The sequence below is a fragment of the Heptranchias perlo genome, unplaced genomic scaffold, assembly GCF_035084215.1.
Source record: "Heptranchias perlo isolate sHepPer1 unplaced genomic scaffold, sHepPer1.hap1 HAP1_SCAFFOLD_59, whole genome shotgun sequence".
NCBI classification, from domain to species: Eukaryota; Metazoa; Chordata; class Chondrichthyes; order Hexanchiformes; family Hexanchidae; genus Heptranchias; species Heptranchias perlo.
This window is the reverse complement of record NW_027139612.1, coordinates 4235099-4247282: the sequence shown is the minus strand read 5'-3', so window position 1 is coordinate 4247282 and position 12184 is coordinate 4235099. Positions and strand designations below refer to the sequence as shown.

At 43.2% G+C, this 12184-nt stretch overlaps 1 long non-coding RNA gene across 1 annotated transcript; it reads left to right on the top strand.

Annotated features, from left to right (window-relative positions):
* Positions 1-5658: 5658 nt before the first annotated feature.
* Positions 5659-11652, top strand: LOC137316378 (uncharacterized). Its single transcript, XR_010961541.1, has 2 exons — positions 5659-5745; positions 10578-11652. It is a non-coding gene; the product is annotated as an uncharacterized lncRNA (long non-coding RNA).
* The last annotated feature ends 532 nt before the right edge of the window (positions 11653-12184 follow it).

The following is a 12184-nucleotide window of genomic DNA, read 5'->3' as shown; positions in this document are numbered from 1 at the left end:
TAGTCCCTGAAAGAAGGCCCAAAAGAAGGAGATATTCGGAGGGATGACAAAAGCTTGGATCAAGAGATGGGTTTCATGAAAGGTCTGAAAGAAGGAAAGAACTTGCCTTTATATTGCGCCTTTCAAAGCCTCAGGACGTCCGATATCAATGAAGTACATTGTGAAATGCAGTCACTGTGGTAATTTAGGAAACACGACAACCAATTTGCACACAACAAGATCCCACACACTTCAATGAGATAAATGGCCAGACAATCAGTTTTGTCAAGTTGGTTGAGGGAAAGTTATTGGCCAGGACACCGGGGAGAACTACCCTGCACTATTTCGAATATTGCCGGGTGATCTTTTACACCCACCTGAGAGGGCAGATGGGCTCTCGGTTTAATGTGTCCGACAAAAGTCGGCATCTCCGACAGCACTGCGCTCCTTCAGTATTGACCCTCTGACAGTACTGCGCTCCCTCAATACTTAGCAATGCATCCAACTATGCTGATGCTATAAAGCTAGGTGGGCAAGTAAACTGAGAGGAGGACATAAAGAGTGCAAAGGGATATAGGCAGGTTAAGTGAGTGGGCAAGAGATTGCAGGTGGAGGATAATGTGGGGAAATGTGAGGTTATTCACTTTGGTAGGAAGAATAGAAAAATAGAATATTTTTTAAATGATGAGAAACGATTAAATGTTGGTGTTCGGAAAGATTTTGGTGTCCTTGTCCACGAAACATAAAAAGTTAACTGACATGCAGGTACAACAAGCAATTGGGAAGGCAAATGGTATGTTGGAATTTATTGAAAGAGATTTGGAGTACAAGAGCAAGAAAGTCTGGCTCACATTGTACAGAGCTTTGGTGAGACCGCTCCTGTACTACTGTGTACAGAATTGGTCTCCTTATCTAAGGAAGGATATACATGCCTTAGAGGTGGTGCAACGAATATTCACTGGATTGATTCCTGGGGTCAGAGGGTCGTCATCTGAGGAGAGATTGAGAAGAATGGTTCCATGTTCTCTGTAATTTGGAAGAATGAGAGGCGATCTCATTAAAACGTATAAAATTCTTAGCGGGCTTGACAGGGTAAATGCGGAGAGGCCGTTTACCCTGGCTAGAGAGTCAGGATAAGTGGTCGGCCATTTAGGGCTGAGATGTGGAGGAAGTTCTTCACTCAGAGGGTGGTGAAGTTTTGGAATTCTCTTCCCCAGAGGGCTGTGGATGCTCAGTCATTGAATATATTCAAGACTGAAATCAATAGGTTTTTGGATTCGAGGATCAGACGGAAAGGTTGAGTTGAGGTCGAAGATCAGCCATGATCTTATTAAATGGCAGAACACGCTGGAGGGGCCGTATGGCCTAATCCTGCTCCTATTTCTTATGTTTTTATGGCCCTTCGACAGTATGGTCCTCTCTCCGACAGTATGGTCCTCTCTCCGACAGTACTGCGCTCCCTCAGTACTGCACTACAGTGTCAGCCTGGATTATGTGTTCAAGCCTCTGAAGTGGGACTTGAACGCACAATCTTCTGACTCAGATGCGAGACTGCTGATACTGAGCCACGGCTGACACCTGAAATTAGGAGAGGGAGATGGAGGGATTTAGGGTGGGCATTCTGGAATGTGGATATGGATGAAGGCACGGCTGTCAAAAATAGGGCAAATGGACTGCGGTTTACAAGCGACCACAGGTGGAGGAGCAGAGTGTTTGGGAGGGGCTGTCGGACTGGAGGAGGTTACAGAGCGAGGGAGGGGTGAGGTTCTGATGAATTTACGTGTAAGAAAGGATGAAATAAACTACAGGATTATGAGACTGGAATCCAATGCAGTTCAGTTAGGGCTTGGGTGATTGGTGAACGACTCACCGATCAAAAAAACAGGGGTGAGGATGGAATCCGTGGCTAGGATGTGGAGATTGTGGAGATTGTGTAGAGCCAAAGATCATGACTGCCCAATTTTTAACTGTAGCGAGCTTTGGCTCAAATCAATCAGAATGTGGGTCTGGCAACACAAAGACATTGGAAGGGTCAAGAGAGGCGGTGGTTTTGTCAGCGTCCATCTGAAAGCTGGTCCATGTCTGTGGACTGTGTCACCAAAGGGCAGCATGCAGATGAGGAAGAGGAGGGAGCCAAGGATTGAACCTTTAGAAACATCAGAGATAACGGTGATAGGGTGGGAAGAGAAGCTTCTCCTGGCTCTGATCAGATAGGTTAGTGGAATCAAGTGAGGGCAGTCCCAGCAAAAGAGGCCAGTGTCTGATGAATGAGGAGGTGACGGGTGGGTTGCTGTAGGTGTGAAGATGGGGAGGGGTGGGCCATGGAGGGATTTACACCCAAGGATGAGAATTATAAATTTAAGCGTTAAGGAACTGGGAGCCAGTGAGGGTCAGTGAGGCCGAGCAGTGCCTGGTTCTGGTTGGACACGGACCACACAGTTTTGGACGAGCTCACGTCCATGGAAGGTGGAGTTTGGGTGGCCGGCTAGGAGTGCATTGGAGGAATGGAGTCTGTAGCTGACTGAAGCATTGATGAGGGTTTCAATGGCAATGGGCTGAGGAAGGAATGGAGGCGGGTGAGGGAATCACGGGGCCTTTGTGATGGAGGTCAAATCGGGTCATGAGCTCAGCTAGGTGTTACACGGGACCAATTTTACTGGAGCCGTTAACCAATGTAGAAGAAACGGGTCAATATCTGCAGTAAAATAGCGGAGAGAGGAATGTCAATGGGACACGTTCAGTGTCCGTCCCCTAATATCACCCACAGTCATTTCTAGGCTGCAATCCTCAACCTGCCCTTTAACTGTCCTCGTGTCAGAGACACACAATTCATATTTTAACTGGGAAACTGCAGGAGCAGAGTGAAACGGGTTTGCTTGTGTCCCTGGATTCAATCTCCACTGCGGAGAATCGGTAACATTAATAAATGAATCACCAAGAGTGAACATGGTCAATACAATTATACAAAAACTGTAAGTGGACCCGCGCATTATTGTTCGATCAGTCCTGTATGAGAACAGAGTTAAACTTTATTCCTGAGAGAGATCTGATTAAGTTAATATCCTGGGCTTTGAAATGTTTGTTTTTTATTCACCACATTATTTACATCGGAGACAAAGCTGCAGATATAATGTGTTTGTTAAACTGACTGTAACTAATAGCAATGATCAGGAGTATAACCGTGTCAGTGGAGATTTATCTCCTGTATAAATCACGGCTTGTTGGAATGGATCAGCTCAGAGTGCCTGCTGGAGCTGTGGTTTCCAGGCCAACAGAAGTCAGTGCTTCTCACAGAAATGGGATATCCAGTAATCTATCAGATAATGCTAATTTATTATCCTGTTCTTGCAGCCATTGGAGTTCCAGGTAAGCCGTTATCCCAGCTCTTAATGGTGTAAATCGGTGTTAACTCTGTTGCTGTAATTGGCAAATTATATGTTTTCCCTGCATGTTTTACGCAGCCGCCTGTTCTGTTATATTGGTTGAATGATGGAATGTGTTAAGTTTCTTTCTGTCTTGTCGGAGTTGAAATATTTTGGCAAAGATTTTATACATCCAACCCTGGCATTGTCACTGGATCATTCTCTAAACTGAATGTATTGTTGAACAATGGTATGTCCTTAACTTCTCAAAGTTCGGCCTTGAAGGAGTTACATTCTATCTGTAGTGGCCTTTCCATATCCAAACCCCCCGGCATTGTTACTGGAATAATCACTGTACTGAATGTATTGGAGTCATGTGTCTGGGCTAATAGCTGATGTCAGATCATCAGGAGCTGTTAATAGATTCATCGTGTGGAACTAACCTGTCCTGGAATATATTTTCATCAATGTGTTTTCAGTGATTGATAATGAGACAGCTCACGGTCTCAGTGTTACAAGGAGCCAGTGCAGTGTCTTCCCTCCCCAATAACATGCTTCAGTTTAACTGGGATTTCAATGTATGTATTGGTTATCCCTTTTATGAAATATTATTTCTTTATCTGTGCATCTAACGCCGCTTCAGATGTCTGGTGACTGAACTGAGTTTGCTGCTGACTCTTTCACATCTCCTTCTCCGCTTCATTTTGGTTAATTCACTGACTGTCACTGGACTTCACTGTAACATGAAATGTTTTGAGGTTATGTTGTCTCAATTTGCACCGTACCTGTTGGAATAAGAACCCTTCTATATATCTGTAGATTATAAGTGTGATTTTGGCGTTTTGTTAATTGAACAGTCCCGCCATCTATCACTTTACTTCATAATTACAGGAGAAGGAATCTCAATTATTTTGAGATCTGCCTGGGAGAGGCATTTGATTCTTTTTGTTCCATGATTTGCAGATGAAATGAACAGTGTAGGTGAACAGGTGGAGAATCGGATGATCTGTAGAAACATTAAACTATTCCACAGAGGCTTCACTATTTAACAAACTAACACTGAGAATAGGATCGGTGGAACACGGGGCTGGTGAACAGAATGCAGGCACAGGATGATAGGATTTAATCGGATATGAAAATGGACTTGAGAAAGAGAGTGGAGTGAGTGATAGAGAGGGCGACTGAGAGGGAAAGCGAGAGGCTGTGGTTTGAATAATTCATCAGAATGAACTGCTGAAACTTCCAGTACAATTAAACAGAGAAAATGTGATTTGAAGGTGTTATTATGATGTGGTCAGATTGGGTGAGTTTTTAATGTGGGACTCGCTCCTCATGTTTATATCCCTGTCAGGTCCTCAGTCTGTTTTGTGAATGTTCCTTGTTTTCCAACTTAACACTAAACATAATTAAAATTTGCTTAAATAATGGAATCAGGAATTTCTTGTACGGAATGAATTATTTGGATACTGTATTTTTAAAGCTAGCCTGAATTCAATAAACAACGTGGTTGATTTTATTAATTATTTTCATTTTAAGTTTAATTGAATCTGCAAATTAAATTTATTTTCGACATTTTACACCCAACACATGTTCCCCGACATCAATAACCACAGAAATGAACTGTTGAATGTATTAGTTGGATTGTGTTAGTGAGACCTATAGATTAGATTTCCTCAAACACTCTGCTGCAGTCTCTCCCTGTGAATCCCAGCCTCTCCTCCCATTGCATTGAATCCTCTGTCTCCTCGTCGGTTCCTTCAGTTTGTCCGTTTTCGCAAACCATCTGCTCCTGACTCCCCTCCAGCCCGCACTCGTTCAACTACACTACACTTTTCCTTGACTCCTTCCCAATCTCACTCACTGTCGACGCTCTTAAACCAGAGCAACACAAAAACTGCTTCTTCCCCTGTCCTCTCACCATCTTCACCTTTCCTTCTCTTTCCCAGTCCGTTTGGAACCCAAATGCGGCTTTAATCCGATTGATTCCCGGTGTGCGAAGCCCTTTCTCCCTTCCCCACCGCACTGTGCCCTCACGCAGCCCTTCCATTGGATTCGGTGCTCAACTTATTAATTTCCTGTATCCATCTCCCAATTCATTATTGAACATTGTGTTTAAAAAAAAATCTCTCTGCCCGAAAGCGCTGCCCAGGTCAATCAATCACTTTCCACCCTTCGATGCAGCAACAAAGCTTGAAATTTCACCTCAGATCCTCTCAAACTGCTGCTTTTGCTCCAGATCTGATCAGTAATTTCTCTGCTTCCTTTTCTGTCTCTTCCAGTTAACTTGGTGGCGATTGTGATCCTGTCCCGAGGAAAGTGTGGTCTCTCCAAATGTATCAGTCGCTACCTGGTGGGAATGGCAGTGGCCGATCTCCTGGTCGTTATCACTGATCCGATATTGACGGTGATTAATGTGATGTATTTCCCACGGTCATTCCTGGACATCACTCCCGTGTGCAGCTTTATTAGGTTCTTGGGTTTTGCAACCACCGTGGTTTCTGTCTGGCTCACAGTGGCTTTCACCTTTGATCGATTTGTGGCCATTTGTTGTGAGAAGCTCAAAACTAAATATTGCACCGAGAGAACGGCGGCTGTGGTTCTGGGAACAGTGAGTGTGCTGGGCTGTTTGGAGAGTGTCCCCACGTACTTTATATATGAACCTAGATTTATAATTGATAATGTTCCCTGGTTTTGTGTGGGTAAACCGAGCTTCCGTACTTCCCCCGCATGGGCCACATTTGACATGTTTCACATCATTTTAACCCCTTGTCTCCCGGTCTGTCTGATTTTGCTGCTCAATGTTCTGACGGTCAGGCGTATTTTAGTGTCCAGTCGAGCCCGCAGGGGACTCCGGGGCCGCAGCAATGGAGAGAATCAGAGTGATCCAGAGATGGAGAACCGAAAGAAATCCATCATTTTACTCTTCAGTATATCGGGCAGTTTTATATTGTTGTGGCTGACACAGGTTGTCTTTTACATTTATATGCGAATTGCAGACATTCGGTCATTTTACTCTCACACTGACCCTTGTTATATCACAAATCAATCATCAAAGATGCTGCAGCTCCTCAGTTCCTGCACAAACACGTGTATTTATGTCCTGACCCAGACTAAATTCAGAGAAGAGCTGAAGAACGGGGCGAAATACCCATTCAATCTAATTGTTAAATTAGTGAAACGATAGAAAGAGCTGAAGGGTTTCAAGCACTAGAACTAAATCCCATTTCATACTCCATCCCCTACACTTCCCAGGGGATATAAATTATATTTTATATTAGCAGCACAGAGTCCTGAAATGATATTAAATCAGATTCTGATGTTATATTTTATTGATAATCTGACCAATTGAGACAGCATTTACTCCACAGACGTCACATGAATTTTTGCTCGAAATGTCGGCACGAAGGAGCTCAGCTGGACTTGAACTAAGTCACCACCCTGATAAATGGCCAAAGCTGGTAATTAAAGTAGCTGATAATTAAAGTAGCTGTTTAGGGTCTAATTGGAATTTGCGCACTCCATATAAATGGAGAGGGAGAAAGGGAGAGAGAGCAGAGAGGGAGAGACATAGAGAGAGAGATAGAAAGAGAGAGAGAGAGACAGTAACAGAAAGAGGCAGACAGAGCGAGTGAGACAGAGCGAGCGAGAGAGAGAGAGAGAGAGGCAGACAGCGAGAGACAGATAGAGCGAGACCGATAGAGAGAGAGACAGAGAGAAAGAAAGACAGAGAAGGCAGAGAGAGAATATAGGCAGCGACAAACAGACCGAGAGAGAGAGCGAGAGAGAGAACGAGCGAGAGGGACAGGGAGGCAGATAGGAAAAAGACAGAGAAGGCAGAGAGAGAATATAGGCAGCGACAAACAGACCGAGAGAGAGAGAGAGAGAGAGAGAGGGACAGGGAGGCAGATGGGAAAAAGACAGAGAAGGCAGAGAGGGAATATAGGCAGCGACAAACAGACCGAGAGAGAGAGAAAGGGAGGCATACCGATAAAAAACTAAGAGTAACAGAAAAAGATCGAGAGATAAACAGCGACAGAGACTGAAATTACAGTACAAGTGGAAATAACCAGGTAGAAAAACACTCAGAAAATAAACAGAGATCAACCATATAAAAAGAGAACAGACAGGGTGAAACATGGAGAAACACATAAAGTGACAGGAGGGGAGAGACGGGAGTGAAAATAGGTCTCAGAAAGCATTAAATAACCAAACAAACTGTGTAATCAGCCTGGAGTGTGTGAGAGTGCTGACCAGCAGAACAGCAGCAGATGAAGCTGGCCAGACAGTTCATGTTTGTTCTGGGGTAACACTCCTGTGGATTTAATCTTGACATTTCTAAAGATGATGCCCGAAGGCTGCACAATAAAGTCACTCAGTCTTGTGTACCTGACCCTGACCATTACTTACTGCAGGAGTTTCCCAGCTGCTCTGTGTAGTAAATAATCATCTGATAAACGAAAGCCTGAGACTAAATCGGCTTCAGCATGTCTGAAGGAAAGGGACGATTAAAAGGTGGAAGGGCTGTTGAAAGGATTGTTAATGACACATTGTAAAAGATCAGACAGCAGGGGATAGATCACCATAGCAATAATAACGATTCCAGGAGGGCTGGAGGTCGTTTGAACTCCTGCCGACTTAACTTGGTTACGTTGTGGACACTGAGAGAAAACAAGTGAAGTGTCAATCAATCGTGGGTTGTATTTGTAGGAACCTATTGTTGACAAGCCAGCGTCCCAGAGGTGTTGTTCAGCGTAGAAACGGTCTTTAAAAGCTGGGCAGAAGTTGAGTGGAGAGAGACACAGATGCACCATAACTGCTCCAACCTCCCTTTTCGCTTCCTGGCAGCTCCACCCCACTTGGAATCTTCCTGACTGCTTACTAACTCACAGCTTGATGCCTCGATGCAGGTTTATAGATTGCCTGTGAAGCAGATGACCTGGATACAAGAGAAAGTCACGCTACACTATAACGGTATCCATCAAAATACCTGGAATCTTCTCGGCAAGCTTGAGCCAACCATCAGTACATAACTTTCGTTATGGAATAACTCTAAGATAGGCATTTGATTTCCAAACGGTTATGCATTTTGAGAATTGAGAATGTGTTGTTTTATTTTTGTTAAAGCAATCCTAAATCGGACATAAACCCAAGGTGTTGTTTAAATTCTAATGTCATTTCTTTTTCTATTGAATTAATAATAAATGATTGTTTTCGTTATAAAGCCATGGTTTGTGCCTAAAGTTTGTTTCGGAAAAAGAGCCCATTAATTAAATGTAAAACTAAACCTCGTGGAGATAAAAAGTCATTGCCCCAAATTAAAGTAAAAACCACTTTGCACCTTTTTGCTCCTCCATCTGGACCATGTGTAACTTTCCCAGCGAGCTGCTGGATTCTCTAATAAATCACAATGTAGCTTTACCTCTGCTGCAGTGATAATATACTGGACAGGGTCCCACAGCACTCTCCTGTTCTGTTTCTGTTACAAATACTGTTATTGTTTCAGATTGAAGAAAAATATGAATAATGGAGAAATTAATTAAATCCCAGATCAGAACGACATTCAGATTGAGTCCAATTTTACTCTGATTTATTTAATAGAAGCTAGAATTACATTCTCTACACAAAATGGCTAATTGGACCTTTCCTCCGAATGTCTGCTCTCTCCTTTTGTTTAACCATTACGTCCAAATAACCAAATGTTAATCTTTTTTTTGCCGAAGTTCACATTTGTTGTTTAATTACCTCACTGAACCGCTGTCTTTGTGTTAAACACCAGCCAGTGCGATTCTCACTCAGTTTGTATCTTTAACTGTAATGCAACAGTGATTTAACAGGGACAGCAAATTAACCCTTTCTGTATCTCTCACCAGAACAAGCTTCTCATTGCCCCTCAGTAAGATGGCTGTCTTCCTGGTGACCATTTAGATTCAAGGTCAGGGCGGCCATTTTGATTAAAATTCATCGCGGCCTTGTCCCTCAGTTGGATGGCTGCCCTACCAATCAGTAAGATGCATGCCCTATTGACGGCCATTTAGTTCAAGGATCAGGCCGGCAATTTTCTTTAAGCTTCATGGCGGCCAATTTTCTCAATATAACCATCTTGCTCTCCAAGTAAGTTGGCCGCCTTACTGCTGAGTAAGATTGCCGTCTTACTGGTGGCCATTTTTTTTCACGTTCACGGCGTTGAAGATGTTGTTCATGGTTTCATTGCAGGTACGGTGCAAGAGGAGGCCATTCAGCCCATTGTGCCTGTGCCAGCTCTTTGAAAGCGCTATCCAATTAGTCCCATTTCCCGCTCTGCTTTTCCCCAACTGCCCTTATGGAAGCTTTGTAACAGTAGTTGTAATAATACACATACACTAATATATAAACAAATTGATGTTATAGCAGTTGCTGTAATATATAAATACAAGTTGTTGTTGTCGACAAAGATTGTCTCTCAATCTTTTACTCTTTAGATTCTTCTCCTTTATAAACTGGGCTTTGTTTCCGTGTAAATGAATGTTGCTGAGTGATTGACCCTGTAACTGAGTGAGGGATCATGCTGTGTATTAGGTTTTTTAAAAAACTTTTTCGCTTTGGCTCTTTTATATGTCATGAATTTATTTGAACTCTTTGGCTGATTGGAAAAAGCCACAAACTGTAAGTTGAATACAAACTATAGGCTTTTTATCCACTGCGAATTAAAACAAGAGAAAAGAGCAAAGGGAAAGTTCGTTCACCTTTGCAAACTGCAGCATAAAGGGTGAAGTAGCAAAAAATGCCCGGGCTTTTTGTCCCCTGCTCCAGAAACAGAAGAGAAAATGAGCACAGGGGCAATTTGGACCCTGCAGCAAACACGAACTAGGACAGGCTGACAGACCAGCACTTTTTAGGGGAGGGGTGAGGGGGAGTGGGTGAGTGAGGGAGTGAGTGGCAAAGCAGGAGAGAAAACCCTGCAAACTTGTATTGGAGAGAGAGAAGCAACTTGTGCTGTTCAGTCTGCCCGAGCATCTTTCTGTCTCTCTCTCTCTCGCAACTTTTCTCTCTTTTCTTTTGATTCTCTGCTTTGTAACTGGGGATTTTGTTTGTCAGTGGTGTTTGCTGAGAGATTGCCTGCCTGTGTAATGGAGTGAGTGAGTGAGTGTGAATGTGTATGTGTGAGTGAGTGTGAGGGAGCTCTGGGCTCTTGCTGTGCCTTTTCAATCACTTGCTTTGTTTTTAATCAATTGTTTTTCACCATCTCTCTCCCTACAGCGGATATTTTTTTGTGGAAATACTGTAACATGAAGATGTGGAAAGACAATTTTTGGGAGGAGGATGAATCCTTGGACAAGAAGTTTTCTCTCCATAGCGAACTGACCGAGGCCTTCATCCCAGGCTGCACTCAATGTGACTCACGTGAGATTTGCCTGGGTCACTGTGGGATCACTGGGAGCACTGTGGGATCACGGGTTGCTGTGGGATTACTGGGACACTGCAGGTTCACTGTGACATTGTGGGGTCACTGTGACACTGTGGGATCAGTGGGTCATCGTGGAATTATTGGCTTACTGAGGGATCACTGGGACAATGGCGTCCATTTTATTTAAGATGGCCGCCTTACTGGCACCATTTTGTTTCAGCTTCGTGGCGTTACCGGAGAAATTACTTTACCCATTCTATGTAACACATAAATATTTTGTACATATATATATTTATATATATATATATATATACAAAGAAAGTATCTGCAACTTTTACACAATTGCAGTTTGGATCCTGGGACCTCTGGGTGCTCCGTGCAATCACTGGGTGCACTGTGAGAACACTGGCTGCACTGTGGGATCATTGGGATCACGTTGAGAGCACTGGGACACTCTGGGATTACTGGTACACTTTGGATCACTGGGACACTTTGGATCAGTGGGTGCACTGTAGGATCACTGGGTCACTCTGCGATCACTGTCGGATCACTGGGTGCACTGTGGATCACTGGGACACTGTGGATCAATGGGGAACTCTCACTGGTTGCACTGTGGGATCACTTGCTCACTGTGGGAACTCTGTGGGATATTTCCTTACCCAGGCGGGCAGAAAGGCCCCTGTCTCTCTGCTGTACATTCGATGTAATTGTATGTAGTGTACAAATATAGATAATGTTGTTATTGTTGTTGTAGTAAAACAGGGAATCCCGGAGACACTGATTTACCCAAATGGGCCGAATGGTCTCTTTCTTGCCGTGCTATAGTCTATGCAATATATATATATATATATATATATATATAGATATATTTTCTTTTCCAATAAGGATCTGGTTGAACTTTACAGTAAAACTGTTGTCTTACTGCTACTATTTGTTTATTATCTTACTGTTTCATCAATTTGTTTGGCAGTTAAAGTCTAAAACAAGGTCTAGTGTAGTGTGAATCTGTCTCTCTCTGAAGAGCAGGCACTATTAAGCACTGGATAGAACGAGTGGGCTGAGATAATCTGAAGGGGTTTCACTGTTCATTACCTGGAGCCCTTCAAATGTTACATTGATATCAGGACAAGCGGAAACACTGAGACATTGGGAGTGAAGCCTCACCTAACAGAGGAGCTGCTTTTTCAACCTTCGAAATACAGCTGATTTTAAGTCAGCAAAATTTCACTTCGTTAAAGTAGGTAAAAGGCAACTATCTCTGAACTATCACCATTATCTAAATAAACACGGACATTTTACTGATCGGGCAATAATGATCTTGTTCAAACTTTACAACATAAAAAAACAATTGTAATCGTTTTAATATAACGATCCGATGTAAAGCATTCTCCAACCAAACAAAAGCACCAAGCATTCCCAGGACATTGAGAGATTAAGTGAGTGGGTGAAACTGTGGCAA